General features: G+C 47.6%; 1 protein-coding gene across 3 annotated transcripts in view; it reads right to left on the bottom strand.

The window, feature by feature from the left end:
- Nucleotides 1-14,470, bottom strand: part of LOC134346970 (lysine-specific demethylase 6B-like) — a 235,795-nt gene that overhangs the window by 119,632 nt on the left and 101,693 nt on the right. Inside the window, exon 1 of one of the 3 annotated variants that reach the window (XM_063048892.1) lies at nucleotides 10,809-10,884. The exons of the other annotated variants lie outside the window; for them this stretch is intronic. The gene's annotated coding sequence lies outside the window, so the exon portion shown is untranslated. Of the gene's footprint in view, nucleotides 1-10,808; nucleotides 10,885-14,470 lie in introns of those variants that run through there. 3 annotated transcript variants of the gene reach the window in all.

Here is a 14,470-nt window from a genome sequence, read left to right on the forward strand (position 1 = left end):
CGTGGCCATGAAACCGCAGAGAGTTATGGATACAGCTCAACACATCATGGAAACCAGCCTCCCACCACCCCCCATGGACTCTGCCTACATTTCTACTGCCTCAGTAAAGTAACCAGCAAAATCAAAGACATCGCCCACCCCAGACCTTCTCTCTTCTCCTCCCTCCCATCAGGCAGGAGATACAAAAGAATGCATGTACTGTATCACCAAGCTCAAGGCAGCTTCTACGCTGCTGTTATGAGACTATTGAACAGTTCCCTAGTACGATATAATTGACTTTTGACCTCACTATCTACCTCATTATGACCTTCAACCCTAATATTTACCTACACTGCACTTTCTCTGTAGCTGTAACACTTTACTCTGCATTCTGTTATTGTTTCACCTGGTTCTGCCTCAGTGCCCCATGTAATCATCTGATCTGTATGAACTGTACACAAAACAGACTTTTCTCTGTAACTCGGTACATGTGACAATAACAAACCAATTCCAGTTCCATTTCCAACACTCGCCAGGTCACGGAACTGTGGGAGGAGGGCAGATGTGTGAAACTGGTGACAAGCTCGGGCCCCTGATGCCCATTCTGGGGTTTAGGGAGTAGAGGGAGTGCCTGCCAAAGCTCACAAGGTCTAGAGCACAGAACAGTAGAAGACAGGAACTGGCCCTTCGGCACACAATACTGTCCCAAATTAATGGTGCTAATGACACCCACTTCCTTCTCTGCACATGGTCCCTATCCCTCTGCGCTCTTCATTTTTGTGAGCCTCCAGACCATCTGAATCATATCCGATCCACTACTTACCCCTGGCAGCACATTCCTGAAACCCACCGCTCTCTGTGTAAAAATAAATTGTCCCAGGCAGCTCTTTTGAACTTTCTTCCTTCTTATCTTCAACGCATACCCTCTGGAACTGGGCTGCTGCACGCTCGGAAAATGATACTGACAGTCTAATCACAAACAAGAGATGCTGGAAATCCAAGCAACACACACAAAGTGCTGGAGGAACTCAGCAGGTCAGGCAGCATCAATGGAGAAGAGTAAACTGTTGATGTTTTGGCCCGGAACGTAGACTGTACTCTTTTCCACAGATGCCGCCTCGCCTGCTGAGTTCCTCCAGCATTATGTGCGTGTTGACTGGCTGTCTACCCCATTTATGACTCTCGTGATTTTTAAACACCTGTCAGCCTCTGCCGTTCCAGTGACAACACCCCCAGATCAGGGCACTGCAGCTACAACTCTCGGCGAGTGAGGGGCAGGACATCCAAAATGTGCCCCAGGTAGGTTTGGAAACACCATTGCCCTTGAACAGAACAGCCTACACAAAGTAGTGGAAATAGGCCAGTCCATCACGGGTAAAGCCCTGCCAACCGCTCAGCACATCTACACGAAATGTTGTCGCAGGAAGGTGCATCCATCACCAGGGACCCCCACCTCTCCGGACTTGCTCTCTTCTTGCTGCTGCCATCAGGAAGGTACAGGAGCCTCAGGACTCTCACCACCAGGTTCAGGAACAGTTACTGCCCCTCAACCATCAGGCTCTTGAACCAGAGGGGATAACTTCACTCAATTTCACTTGTCTCCTTCACTGAAATGTTCCCACACCCTATGGACTCACTCTATTTCTTTCTTTTTGTAATTTCAGAGTGTGTTGTCTTTTGCATAGTGGCTAAACACCCCAGTTGGGTGGTCTTTCATTGATCCTGTTATGGTTATTATTCTATGGATTTATTGAGTATTCTCACAAGAAAATGAATCTCAGGATTGTATATGGTGACATAGATGTACTTTGATAATAAATTTACTTTGAACTTTATTATTACTACACCCCTGCTTTCCCACTTGCAATGGGTAACCTTTTCAACCCCTTGCTTTCCAAGTATCTACCCACTCTTTCCAAATACTCAAATACTCTGCTTCCAACACCCTTCATGGTAGAGTGTTTCAGAAACTCTCCACCCTCAGAGAACATGTTCATCTGTCTTCACATGGCGCCCTACTTTAGATTCTCCCAGAAGAGGAAACATCCTCCTCACACCCACACAGCCAACTCATCTCAGCATCTGATGCAATCGAGCCCCTTCTCACGTTTCTAAACTCTAGCAGGTGCTGAAGGGCCAGATGAAGGGTCTCGGCCCAAAACGTCAACAGCTTATTCCCCTTTCTAGACACTGCCTGAGCTGCTGAGTTCCTCCAGCACTTGGTGTGTGCGTTGCTCTCAATTTCAAAGATTCAAAGTACATTTGTTATCAAACTATGTATACAGAATACCACTCTGAGATTTGTCCTCCTGCAGGCAGCCATGAAATAAAGAAACCATTGAACCTGCTCTAGAAAACATCAACACCCAAAGTACAAAAAAAGGACAAATTGCACAAACAGCAAAGAGTGAGCGAGCAACACGTAGAATATTAAACCTGAAACCGGGAGTCCAGTATTATTCAGTTTAGTTCAGTTGAGCACCGCACTGCTAGCCCACTGCAGGTCACAGAGACATTCTTTGCCGAACCCCTCAGACCACATCAAACCGCTCAAAAACAGCAAAAAAAAAACAGTAACCAGAGTCCAGGAAAAACGCACAACACTTGCAGAATCTCTTGTGTTTAGACTCTAGTGGATACAGGTTTAACCTGTCCTACCTTTCCTTGTATCACATCTTGCCTGTTCCTGGTGTTAGCCTAGCAAGCTTTCTCCAAGCCGCTTCAAGAGTATTATGTAAAGAACAAAATGCTGTACATAATGTCTTGATATTGTCTTCCCAGTGCTGTGTGGTACACTCCAAACATTCATATTCTCCTTGAATAGTCGAGTCTATTGTCATCTGCACAAGGCCAAGTATCGACAGGTCCAATGAAAAATTTACTTGCAGCAGCATCACACACACACGAAGTTCAAAGTAAATGTATTATCAAAGTACACCTATGTCACCATAAACAACCCTGAGATTCATTTTCTTGTGGGCATACTCGATAAGTCCATGGAATAATAACCATAACACAACCAATGAAAGATTGCATCAACTGGGCCGTTCAACGAGAGTGCACAAGACAACAAACTGGGCAAATACAACAATAATAAAAAAATAAATAAACAATAAACCGTGTGAACATGAGATGAAGAGTCCTTGAAAGTGAATCCATAGGTTGTGGGAACATTTCAGTGATGGGGCAAGTGAAGTACCCCCTTTGGTTCAAGAGCCTGATGATTGAAGGGGTCTCGGCAGCATTCAGAAGAAAAACATAAATTAGACATTAAATTATACACTTTTCTTTACAAGAATGAAAAATATCTTGTAAAAATGGGTATAATATTCATACCAATTTTTTTTTACAAAAAATACAAACAAGAAGAAACAGTCTATTTTAGTGTGATCAAAATAGTCAAAGTGTTGAGATGCTGAGGTAATAATTAGGGTTGTATAAGTTTCTGTTCAAAAACTAAATGGGTCAGCTGTTTCTGAAACTAGTGGTGTGGTATGTCTGTATCTCTTGCAGAATGATAGCAGCAAGAAGATGGCATGGCCTGGATGTTGGGGATCTTTGACTCTGAGTTCTGGTTTAAGATGGCGCCAGTGAAACGCAGTGACGACTACTTTATTAATCACACTTTTTTCTCAAAACCGATCACTGAAATCAATAGTCTGTAACTTCCCATTCGGGGCTGAGCTTTTGAACCGCATGTACGGCCTGGCATTTTTTTGGTGCGAACTGAAACCTCGAAGGTGTGTGAGGCATGTACGGGCAGAATCAAGGTGCCAAGGCCCGGGTCCGAGAGGAGGAAACAAGCTCGTGTTTGGCAATTGCTGGATGTAGCCTCCTCCACCTTTGAGGCTTCAGTTCACACCGTAAAAATGCCAGCGGTACAGGTAAAAAGCTCGACTGTCAAAAGGAAGCTACGAGTTATTGATTGCTGTGATCAATTTCAAGAGAAAGCGGACTTGGAGATGATTCAAAGGGGCAGAATTGAGGTGAGGCAGAGGCAAGGTGGTGGGCCCAGGCCCGAGAGTGAGGAATGCCCCGAGGTTTGGCCAATTTAAGTGCCGGGGCAAATTGAAAAGGTCAGGGTGTTGGGGCCAGAGGTGAGGGATAGGCTGGTGTTCAGCTTGCTGCTTCAAGAGGTTTACTCATCTCCACGCTGACCTGAGAATGTGGCCTGCAACTGACAGGCTCCTGGATCGGCTGCAGTGATGACCGGCTTCATGTCTGTGGACTCACTTTCGTGAACTTCACTCCTGAATGTACTTTGCTTCCTTTTATTGTTCACATGATTTGTTTTTTCTGCACATTGGGTGTTTGCTGCTTTTTTTTTTAAATGGGTTCTTTCGGGTTTCTTTGTTTTGAGGCTGCCTGTAAGCAGATGAATCTCAATGTTGTATATTGTATACATACTTCGATAATAAATGTACTTTGAACTTTGACCCAGGGCAGAAACTGCGGGGAACACTCAGCTGGCTGGGCAGCTTCTGAGGAGCAAAGAACTTGGCTTTGTTTCATTCTCTCTTTGACAGAGGACCTTCAAAACCAGCCTCACCTGCACTGAATCCGGCTACACTTCCCACTGCCTCAGGAAAGCAGCCAACATTATCAGGGAGCCCTCCCATCCCCGACATTTTCCCTTCTTCCCCCCTCCCGTCGGGCAGAGCACGTACCATCAGCAGAAAATAAGTAACGGATGGGGTACGAAGGGCTCTGTCCGCCAGAGAAAGCAGGATCTCCCAGTGGCCACACAGTTTAATTCCACATCCCATTGCCATTCTGATATGTCTATCCACGGCCTCCTCTACTGTCAAGATGAAGTCACACTCAGGTTGGAGGAACAACACCTTATATTCCGTCTGGGTAGCCTCCAACCTGATGGCATGAACATTGACCTCTCAGACTTCTGTTAATGCCCCACCTCCCCTTCGTACCCCATCCCCTATTTATTTATTTAGTGTTTTTTTTCTCTCTCTCCTTTTTCTCCTTCTGTCACTCTCACTATACTCCTTGTCCATCCTCTGGGCTTCCCCTTCCCCCTTTCTTTCTCCCTAGGCCTCCCATCCCATGATGTTCTCCCTTCTCCAGCCTCATATCCCTTTTGCCAATCACCTGTCCAGCTCTTAGCTCCATCCCTCCCCCTCTCAAATCTGTTACTAGCTCTTCTTTCAGTTAGGCCTGACGAAGGGTCTTGGCCCGAAACGTCGACTGCACCTCTTCCTAGAGACGCTGCCTGGCCTGCTGCATTCACTAGCAACTTTTATGTGTGTTGCTTGAAATTCCAGCATCTGCAGATTTCCTCGTGTTTGCTACGAGAATGTTACTGGCTTTGCCGTTGCACTCCCTGTTTCTCCTGGAGTGATGGATGTTGAAGGGTGACCATCTAAGGCTTGTTAAATCTGATAAACTGTCTGTTTCCCAGCGTGGGGGACTCCGAAACTAGACGGTGAGAGGGAAAAGATTTAAAAGGGACCTGAGGGGCAGGTTTTTTCATGCAGAGGGTGGTGAGGATAGGGAACAAATTACCAGAGGAAGTTCAAGTTTAATTGTCAGTCAACCATACATGAATACTGACAAAGGAAGCAGCGTTACTCTGGGGCCAAGGTACAAAACACAGTACCAACAGTCACACACAGCACAAAGCACACACAGAACATACCAGATAGCAGATAAACATAGAGCCACACAAATATTATATGTAGCTGCCCCCCAAAAACAAGTTTCATGACATAAGTGAGTGATGATAAACCTGACTCTGATATGGGTCCCTATTATGGACTGAGAGTGGGAAGGGGGCAGGGAGAGGGGAATCATGGTTGGGAAAAGGGGGAAGAGAGCAGGAAGCACCACAAGAGACATTCTGTTAAGATCAATAAACCAATTGTTTGGAATCAAATGACCTTGCCAAGTATCTCAGGGCTGGGTGTGTCTGTACCCATGCCAACTGACCTGCCGCCCCAGGCACTCCTTATTCCTGCCACCTGTCCCACACTCCTCCTGCGGCACTCCACCCTCGCCGTTCCCAGCACCCTTTGCTCCCAGATTTACAAACTCGCTCTCTGCTCCACACTGACAAACACAGTACTGTGCAAAAGTATACATACAGAGGAAATGACGGCTTCAAGTTTAGTTGCAACCTTACGGATGGGGAAAGGTTTAGCCTCTGAACTTCAGAGCAGGGCTTCCTAACAGTTTCTGTGCCATGGACCAATACTATTAAGCAAGCAACTCGTGGACCCCAGGTTGAAACCCCGCTCTAGAGGGATGCAGACAAGTGACAGGGGTTCGGACAAACATCTCGGTCAACATGAATCAGTTGGACCAAAGGCTCTGGTTTCTGTACTATATAATCACAAAGTACAGTAAAGGACCCCGATCTTTTTCTTCTGGCATCTTCCCCCTTCATTTCTGATCCTAATGAAGGGTCTCACTCCGAAATATCTATTCTGTACTCTTTTCCATAGAGGCTGACCAGCCTGCTGAGTTCCTCCAGCATTTTGTGTGTGTGTTGTATAATTAAGACTATGCAATCTCTTTATGCCACTTCAGGTTTATATTTTAAATTTCAGAAATACTTTGAAGTGCATTTATTTTAATAATTTAGAAGTATTGAGTTACATCTGCGTTGCCTTTAAACCTTGCTGCTCATCAGTAAGAGTACTCTGTGCTGAGCTTTGGGCTATGTTATCTCAAGGGCTCTTTCCTCTCACTGTGGACCACGAGCCCCTGCACCAGCAAATGCCTCAGCCGAGAGGGCAACATTGCCACGACCAACATCACTGTTTGTCAGATCATGCTGTGTACAGATCGGGCTGCTGCATTTCAAAACAAAAAAAAATACTTCATTGGCTGCAGACGGCTTGGGACTTCCTGAGGGTGCGGTGGCTCCATTGAAATGCAAATTCTTTCTTCCTTTCGCACACAAACACACTTAAATTCAAAGCCCTTCTCCTCCCAATGACTGCACCTGTCTCAGATCTTCTGGGCCCTGTCATACAGCCCAACCGCCTACCCCCACCCCTCCCCAGCTCGTTCCACACCTGAGCTTTGTCGTTGCCCTCCCTGTTCGTTTCCTCTTCCTTCACCAGCTCTGGGGCGGGGGGGGGGGGGGGAGCGACAAGGCAAGGCTCAGCGAAGGCCTCGGCCTGCTCCCCTCGGGCCAGTCTCCCGAGGAAGCCTCTGCCATCCCCACAGGGACTGCAAGCTCTCGCAGGGGCCGATAAAACGCCCCGTGCTCCTCCGTCAAAATCCACTCACGTCCAAATCAGAAAAAGTGACCTACAGTTTCCAAGGGAGTGGTCAAGAGGCAGGCCAGTGAATGTGCAGGGAATGATGGGACATGGACCACAAACAGGCCATAGGGATTTCGCTTAATTTGGCATCATGTCCAGCACAGATATTGTGGGCTGAAGAGCCTGTTCTAAACTGTTCTGTGTTCTGTGTCAGGACGAACGCGGGACACGCACTCTTCTCGTTAATACTGTCAAGGATGAGGAAAGACCCATACTCAACATTTCAGGAACAACTCCTTCCCTTCGTCATCATATTTCTGAACAGTCTATGCACCCATGAACACTACAACATTGTAATATGAAAGAGGGAAGTGGGGGGGGGGAGTAGAGGAGGGTTACGCGGGTCAGTGTTGGATCTCTGTCAGGAAGGAATAGGGAGTACCTGGTTCCCTCCTCCCACAGAGGGTCACCGGATGTCAAAGACTAACTGGGTTAGCAAGGACTCCACCACCACCCACAGGAGAGGCCAAGGAGACCCCATCAGCTCCTGGGTGGACACTTGGCCCAGCCAGGACGTGCTGGCCACTCCGCCGTTCGCCACTCATCAGTGATCACAGCGCTCAGGTTGTAGCTGACGGGACATCCCGCGAACAACCCGGTTCTCACCTTCAGGATCTGCTGTCCGTTCTTGGACTCGCCCAAAACGGCCTCACCTTCTCCCCCATCACTCTCATTCCATCATTTAACCCTCTCCACTCTGGAGGTCGAGCTCCCAACAGCAGGACAGTCTTCCCAAGGAGTCGAGCCCAGAACTGAAGCTATCAACGTGTTGGGGTCCAATCAAAGCTTATACCACTGAAGCCCCCCTCCACTCTGATATTTTCACAAGGAGGTGTAAGGCACTCCTTCCCTCCACTAGCCTGCAGGTCATCCTTCAGCAAGATGTGACACCTGCTTCGTCCCCCCTCCCACCACTCAGGGGAACGGGAGCAGGTGGTGGATGGTGTATGAGCAGCCAGTGCATATCGCAAGTCCTGGTTATGTGACCACTGACGCCAGGCAAACGATCTCTCATGATAATGGTATTGATAATAGTGTTGATAACGGCTGGGTTCGCCTGTCTTGTAAAGATACGGTCCAGAAGAAGGCAATGGCTAACCACTTCTGCCAAAAAATTTGTAAAGAATAATCATGGTCGTGGAAAGACAATGGTCACCCTTGTCATATGGATTCATGATGAATGAATGAACTGTAGACCAATATTCCCACTACCTTTATATTTAGTTCTGCGAGAGTTTGGGGGATATTTCAGGGAAAATTGATGTGTTCTCCAAGAAGGCCTCAAAGTTGGATGCATAACACAGAAGACCACTATTTAAATCTTTATAATTTATAGGCGGTTCCATGGCGTTGAGTTTTATACTGTTTACAACCAGAAACTGATATTGGCCAGAATCCCAATCCCAGATTTAGTTCTGTAAACTGCGAGTTACATCAACAGTCAACACAAGACACGTTGCCCCCAATTCCACAATTAATGAGAGTGTTGGGTTAACAAACAGAACACTGGTTTCCACAGCCCAAGACAACTCCCAAAGGTAAAACAGGGACACAAGAGAATGCAGATGCTAGAAGCTGGAGCAACACAAGTTCAAGTTCAAATTCATTCAACCGTACATATCTATACTGCCAAACAAAACAACGTCCCTCTGGACCAAGCAGCCAACACAGTACATATAACTCACGTGCACACACACACACACACACAAAGTACTATTACCACAAATGAATTAACAAATAAGGTGTATTTAAAAGTTGAAAAGTAATCACTATAACGCTGACGCTTCATACGTGATGAGACCGGGGTGGTGGCAGGGAGTTCAGTAGCCTTGGAGGAAGAAATTGTTCCCCACCCCTAACAGTTCTTGTCCCAATGCTAAGGCACACAAACGGTGGGAGGAATTCGAGGGGTTGGGCAGCATCTGGGAGGAGGGAAAGGGGCAGATGATGTTTTGGGTCAAGACCCTTTTATCGGTCAACATTAATGAGCTCTTCTGAATGTTTCTGTTGGCAGTTCTTAACACTTAACCACTTGCATTGTCTCGACTCAACCACAGTAGAGAGCAGAATCCAAGCTTCAAATCCTGCTGCTATCAGACTCTCATACTCTTAAAGACCCCTCCCAATCTTTTCTCTCCCCTCCCGTCAGGCAGCCTAAGAACGTGTACCACTAGGTTCAATATAACCATTGAATTGTCCTCCAATACTCTTCATGATCTTTGCACTTTCTCTGGAACGGGAATGCTATAGCCTGCCACCCGTCTTCCTTTTACGCGACCTCAATGTCCTTGTCACCAAAGACTCTCGTGAATTTCTACGCATCTATGGTGCAGAGCGGTTGTATCACTGCCGGGAACGGACAGGACCGCAGGACGCTGCTGAGGGTCAAAGACTCACCAGCTCCATCATGGGCACAGCCCTCCCCATCATCAAGGACATCTTCAAATCACTGCATCTCAAGAAGGTGCTGCCCATCGTTAACAACCCAGCACATGCCCTCTCCTCATTGCTACCATCAGGGAGCTAAAGACCCACACTCACCAATTCAGGAACAGCTTCCTCCCCTCCGTCAGATTTCTGAATGGACATTGAACCCCACGAACACAACCTCACTAAGCCTCGCTTGTACAATATATTTATTTTAATTTTTTTATTGTAACATATAGCACTGCTGCCACAAAGCAACTAATTTCACGACTTAAGGCAGTGCTAGTAAGCCTTATTCTGATTCTGATACAAAGGAAAGCTTTTCCCTGTATCTTGGTGCTCTTGACAAAAATAGGCCAATTACTAATGTCAGTAGTAATGCTGGAAATGGGTCAGGCAAATTAGCACACTGCAGGATCCCAGATCAGTGCGGGCCGGAGCCTGGGGCTGGAGGGTCGGGCCGGAGGCCTGCGGCTGGAGGGTCGGGCCGGAGGGCTTTGGGCAATGATACCTCTGCACAGTCTTAAAACCACTCAGTGACTCAGCTTCCTCCACATCCTTCTGTGTGGACATTCTCTCTTCTCTCTCCCGTCAGGCAGAAGATATAAAAGTTCAAAAGCACGTACCAGGACAGTTTCTACCCCACTGCTGTGAGATCACTGACCCCTAGTATAATACAATAGACTCTTGACTTGACAATTTACCCCATATTGGTCTTGGATCTTGTGGTCTACCTGCACTGCACTTTCTCTGATGCTGTAACACTTTATTCTGTATTCTGTTAATAGTTTTCCCTTGTACTGCCTCAATGTGCAGATGTAATGAAATTATCTGAATACATGGCATGCAAAACTATGTTTTTCACTGTACCTCAGTACACGATAATCGTAAACCAATCTACCCAATTTATCATAAACACAAGAGACGCTGCAGATGCTGGAAATCCTGAGCAAGGCACACAGAATGCCAGAGGAACCTCCGCTACAAACACCCTTCTGTTTATTCCTCTCCATGGAAGCTGCCTGACCTGCTGGGTTGCTTCAGTGTTGTGTATATTTCGCTCTGGATTTCCAGCATCTGTAGAATCTCCGATATCTCCACTCAGAGCGGCCTTACCATCCCCTCTTGTTCCTTTCCAGCCGTCGAGATCTCTCCTTGTCCGGCACTGCCACCAGTGCTCCTGTCGGATCTGTTACACAGTGTGGGGATTTGTTTATCATTCACTGCCTCCCTGTCAATGGTTCTGTTTTATTCAGCTAAGTAGGCTGGGTGAATGAGTGACACCTTCTGCTTTAGCCTGGGGACAGTCCTATTTATAGCCATCTTGCTCTCCCTTCCTCAAGATCCACTGGGAACCGGGCCAAAGCTACTCGTTACCCTAGGAAGTCCACAGTGGTGGTGAGGAGAGAGCTGTAAACGCCCCTCTTTAACTCTCCTTCCCTGTCAACCCCGCCCCTCCTTACCCACTGGCTGCCCTGGGTTCATAATCACAGTTAATTAATCAAACACTCACTGCAGGCTCAGTAATTGATTCTTGGCTGATTCACTCCAGGAGGAGTTTGCCAAAGCACGCAGCCCTGCCAGTTCCTATTCGCCGGGAAGGATATTTCTTTCTCACTCCCTATAAGCAGTCCAGAAGGCGGCCTCCACCGTCACGAATCCCCAGCATCTGGCCCATGTCATCTTTTTGCCTCTGTTGTTGGTCATGAAGTACAGAAGCCTGAAGGCCAGGTTCAGGAACAGCTTCTTCCCATCCACCATCAGATTCCTGGACCGACCTGCACAGCCCTAATCACTACCTCAGCAACAGAACATCTTGCGCGATGACAGACCTGTCTTTCTGTTTTTTCTTTGCATGTGTTGCGTTTTGCCGTTTCCTTCTTCACTGTCAAGTACAATTTACAATCGCTGGCCACTTTATTAGGTACACCTGCACAGCTGCTCGTCAATGCAAGTATCTAATCAGCCACAAACAAGAGAAAATCCACAGATGCTGGAAATCCGAGCAACACACACAAAATGCTGGAGGAACTCAAAAGGTCGGGCAGCATCTATGGAGAAGAGCATAGTCGACGTTTTGGGCTGAAACCCTTCGCCAGGATTAACAGAATCATGTGGCAACAACTCAACGCATAAAAGCATGCAGACATGGTCAAGGGGTTCAGTTTTTGTTCAGACCAAACATCAGAATGGGGAAGAAATGTGATCTAAGTGACTTTGACCGTGGAATGATCCTCGGTGCCAGATGGGGTAGTCTGAGTATTTTAGAAATTGCCGATCACCTGAGATTTTCTCGCACAACAGTCTTTAGAGTTTACAGGGAATGGTGCAAAAACACTTTGTCAATGAGAAAGGTCAGAGGAGAATGGCCAGACTGGTTCAAGCTGACAGTAACTCAAATAACCACGTTTTACAACGGTGGTGTGCAGAAGGGCATCTGTTGAACCTTGAAGATGGGCTGCAGCAGCAGAAGACCACAGTGGATTCCACTTCTGTACGTAACAAAGAGGCCACTGTGTGCACATTCTGTGTGTTGTCTGGACCCATCTGTCTGTAATGCTGCTGCAGGCAGGCTTGTCCTTGTAACTGGACATGGGACAATAACCTTGACTTGACGTGAAACAGGACCAGTCTCCATGGGTCGTTGATAGTTGGCACTCACGTAGTGGGCTGAAAGACCTCTGTCTGTGCTGTACAGCAGCGGTCCCCAACCTCCGGGCCACGAAGCATGCAGGGGTGCAGCAGTAGCCGGAACACACCCAGCACACCTTTAAGAGAAAAGCCGAAATAAACAAGTTAATTAATTAGGTGCCGCCCGGCACGTAAATGTCGGCCCAGATCAGAGGCGATTGCCGATTTCACTTGCTCTGCGCGATGTTCACTCCTCTTTCCAGGGCGCTGGAGCCTTTAGCTGTTCCATTGTTTGGTCAATTTAGACGCCAGCCCAGACAGGCTGAAAAGACAGGGCTGTCAGATCGAGGTGACATGTTGAATCTACACAAACCTCTAATAAAATATAGGTGCTGCCGTGCTTTCTTTGTAATGACAGTTACGTGCTGGTTCCAGGACAGATCCTCTGACACTTTTCAGAGAGAGAAGCATCGATCCTTAATGCCGAAGAATTTAAAGTTATTGACCCTCTCCACCTCAGTTCCTCTAATGAAGCCTTGCTTCTGGGCAGCACCCAACTAAATAGCTTGTTTATTTTGTCTTTTTTCTTAAAGATGTGCTGGGTGCGCTCCGGCTACCACTGCACCCCTGCATGCTTCGCGGCCCGGTATCGGTCCGCGGCTCCGAGGTTGGGGAACACTGCTGTACAGGGTATAGAACAGTATGAGGTGGCACTGTAGTGTGGCGGTTAGCACAACGCTTTATGGTACCAGCGACCCGGGTTCAACTCCCTCTGCTGCCTGCAAGGAGTTTGTACATTCTCCCCATGACCGCGTGGGTTTCCTCCGGTGCCTCCGTTCCCTCCCACAGTCCAAAGACAGACCAGTGGGCGGTTTAATTGGTCACTGTAAGTTGTCCTGTGACTAGGCGGCGGCTGCTGGGTGGGGCAGCTCGCAGGGTGAGAAGGGCCTGTCCCATGCTGTGTCTCAGTTCAAAAATAAAATCATACCTGAACAGGGCCTCCGCTGAACATGATGCTAAATTAAAGTCACTTTCTTTAGTCTGTGTGTGATCCACACCCCCCCGCCCACCGCCACAAATTCCCTGCATGTTCATATGGCTGCCGAAAACACCACTGGTTGTATTTGCCTCCATCACTATGACTGCCATCCAGCCCTCTCTGTGAGAGAACAAACTTGCCCCACGTCTCCCATATGTCTTATTCCTTGTGTTTTCAACACGTGCTCTTTGTCTACCCCGGGAAAAAGATTCTGATAAGCCTCTCCTATCCTTTTTGATTTCCATTAGGTCTCCACCACTTCAGAGAAAAGAAACCCAATTCGTCCAAACTCTCCTTACAGCTCCTAGCCTCTCATCCTGGTGAACCTCTTCTCCATCTTAAACACAAGAGATTCTGCAGATGCTGGAAATCCAGAGTAACACACACACAAAATGCTGGAGGAACTCAGCAAGTCAGGCATCTGTGGAAATGAATGAACAGGCGACACCTCAGGCGCAGGAAGGGGGAAGATGGCAGAATAAAAAGGTGGGTTGGGGAGGGAGGAGGGAAGGAGGATGGCTGGAAGGTGACAGGTGAAGCCAGGTGGGTGGGAAAGGTAAACAGCTGGAGAAGAAGGAATCTGATAGCAGAGGAGAGCGGACCATAGGAGAAAGGGAGGGGCGGGTGGACACAGGGGGAGGTGATAGACAGGTGAGAACAGGTAAGAGGCCAGAGTGAGGAATAGAAGAGGAGAGGGGAGGGAATTTTTTTTAAACCAGAAGGAGAAATTGCCATTCATGCCATCAACTTGGAGGTTATCTCTACATCTGTCTCAATCTTTTCTACATCCTTCCTATAATGGGGTGACCAGAATTGCATATATCCATACCACCTGCTATGGGAATTTCCTCCCTGACTTCAGCCATCCTTACGTCAGCCTACACCCACCCCAGGCGGACATGAAGCCTGCACTCAATCAACTCCTCTTTGGTCAGCAGACTTGTAAAGGGATAACCTGAGGCCCCCTTTATCACTGCCAGTGACTTCACGTGTGTGTTACTGAAACACTGCCAGCCTGTCTCCTGTTCCACCAGAGGTCCAAACACCCTTGGCCATTGCTACACAAAGTCATCCCTCATCCACACTTTGGTAAATCGGACCTCCAGGA

This window comes from Mobula hypostoma, chromosome 5, assembly GCF_963921235.1.
Source record: "Mobula hypostoma chromosome 5, sMobHyp1.1, whole genome shotgun sequence".
Taxonomy (NCBI): domain Eukaryota; kingdom Metazoa; phylum Chordata; class Chondrichthyes; order Myliobatiformes; family Myliobatidae; genus Mobula; species Mobula hypostoma.